Genomic DNA, 2500 nt, shown 5'->3' with positions numbered 1-2500 from the left:
TCGTTACCTTTGGGGTACGAAGCAAAGACCGTACCGCTGAGCCACGCTTCCCCTTTAATCATTCATTCATTCTTTCATTCGTGCATTCATTCATTCGTTCATCATTCATTCATTCATTCAGTTATTCTTTATCGCTTGATCGTTTCTGTTAAATCTCATATTTGCAAAATGTCAAAGTTCAAAACAAGCTCCTGTTTCGGGGGTGGGGGAGGGGGTAGTTTTTCTTTTTGTCTTCTTTTGTCTATTTCTTTTTTTCGATGGGATGGGGGTGTTATTCTTTACCCATTTGTTTCATTATTGAGGGAGGGTATTATCTTTTTATCCTTTACTTTTTTGTTTAGTTTTGACTGAATGAAATTTTATAATGTGATTTTCATTTCTTTTTCATTTTTCTGGTCTTGTTTTATGTTGTTATTTTTTTCTTTTTTTTTTTTTTTTTTTTTTTTGGGGGGGGGGGTCTTTTTTTAACCCATAAATTTAATTTTCTCTGGCGCACAATTGATTTCATCAAATTATCTTTGACGTGAACCTCATCGCGTCGCTGCCGTGTATCTAATTCATTGTCAAATTTAAACATCCTGCTTGTTTTCCTTCTAAATCACATCTCCTCCCCTTTCTCTAGCTTGACCTGAACGAACAACCTTTCTTAGCAATTCTTGTGATCTTTTTCATCGTCATCATCGTCTAGGTTGTGATCCTCCTCCTCCTCCTCCTCCTCCTCCTCCTCCTCCTCCTCCTCATCATCATCATCATCATCATCATCATCATCATCATCATCCTCCTCCTCATCATCATCATCATCATCATCATCATTATCATCATCCTCGTCCTCCTCCTCCTCCTCCTCCTCCTCCTCCTCCTCCTCCTCCTCCTCCTTCTCCTCCTCCTCCTCCTCTTCCTCCCCCTCCTCCTCCTCATCGTCTTCATCTCCCTCCCCATCAATCGTTAAATTCTATTTCATCAGCATGATCTTAGATTCTCACTCATCTCATGTAGTTCCATATCTGAAGCAGACGTCGGAGGTCATCTTCCGCCAAGCTGATCTATCTCTTGCCAATTCTATTAAAGCAGCGCCACCTTTCTCAGCTTCATCTGTCCAAGTTCTTATCCCTTTCAAATACGTTATTCTTTGTCTTCCTCTTATTCTTTTTCCATTCATCATTCCAGTCAAGGCGAGTATTTCCAAACCAGGGTGGCGGATAATGTGTCCTAAAAATTCCATTTGGCGTTTGATGATTTTTGTTATCAGTGATCTTTTTCTGTTTGCCATTTCTAAAATTTCTTCATTTCTTTTCCTTTCCATCCATGACACCCTCATCATTCTTCTGTAAAACCACATTTCCACTGCCTCCAGTCTTTTAACCATGGTCTTGTTTATGGTCCAGCTCTCACAACCATATAGCAGCACAGACAGTACATAGCAATCCAGGACTTTGATTTTTGTTTTCATGCTAATATTCCTGTTTTTCATAATTGTATGCAGCTGGTTGAATGCATTCTTCGCCATACCTATTCTTTTCTTTATTTCACAATCTGATTTTCCATTGGATGTTACATTGAAGCCTAAATATTTGAAACATTCAACTTGTTGTATTGTTTGTCCTCTGCTTGTTATTACACAGGCTGGTGGGTTATTATTTTTAGATACCGTCATACATTCTGTTTTAGATATATTCAGTTCCAGTCCCATATTTTCACTACTCCTGACTACAACATCCAGTAATTCTTGTAGTTCATGTTCAGATTCTGCCAGTAGAACCGTATCATCTGCATACCTCAGATTTGTTACATTCTTTCCTCCAATACACACCCCCTTCTTATGTTCGATATCTCTTAATATCATTTCACTATAGAGGTTGAATAAATCTGGAGACAAAACACACCCCTGCCTAACTCCTCTTCTAATAGGTGTAAAACTGCTTAGTTCATTGTCAACACGCATTGCTGCTTCTTGTTCCCAGTACAAATTCCGTAATATTCTTAAATCTTTACCATCAATGTCCAAGGATGATAGAATTTTGAATAGTTTTTCGTGTTGTACTTTATCAAAGGCTTTTGAATAGTCGATGAAACACATATACAGATCTTTATTTACTTCAATACATCTTAGATTAAGAAATCTAAATAACGGTAAAACCTTAATTGAACAGGGCGTTACAATCACATCTTTGACACGTTAAATAGAACACGACTCTATTGTCTGTATTTGGCAACGCGTTTAATTGAATGACATGGAAACCAGACGGGTTCCCGTTATATCATATGGCACATATTTATCTCACTCTCTTTCCAATCAATAATAACATTTTATCTCTCAAAAAATCATTTGACAATTTGTTGAGGTTTTTTTGTTTTTAAGGGTTTTACGGCGCTTGCAAGGTCATATCAGCGCAAGTAAAAAGGAAGAAAATGGGATAGTAAAAAGTTCTAGAATTACAATAAAGCATCCAAGAAAAGGGATGACAAAGGGGAATTGGTTCAAATAAGAAACAGGTGTAGA

At 37.5% G+C, this 2500-nt stretch overlaps 1 protein-coding gene across 1 annotated transcript in view; it reads left to right on the top strand.

The window, feature by feature from the left end:
• The window catches only part of LOC144971654 (uncharacterized), a 35681-nt gene that overhangs the window by 31213 nt on the left and 1968 nt on the right, over nt 1-2500 (top strand). The window lies entirely within an intron of this gene.

The sequence above is a fragment of the Berghia stephanieae genome, chromosome 4 (genome assembly GCF_034508935.2).
Source record: "Berghia stephanieae isolate SIO BIC M18660-M18661 chromosome 4, UCSD_Bste_1.3, whole genome shotgun sequence".
Classification (NCBI taxonomy): domain Eukaryota; kingdom Metazoa; phylum Mollusca; class Gastropoda; order Nudibranchia; family Aeolidiidae; genus Berghia; species Berghia stephanieae.
Note: the sequence above shows the minus strand (reverse complement) of the source record. Positions and strands in the feature narration are given on the sequence as shown.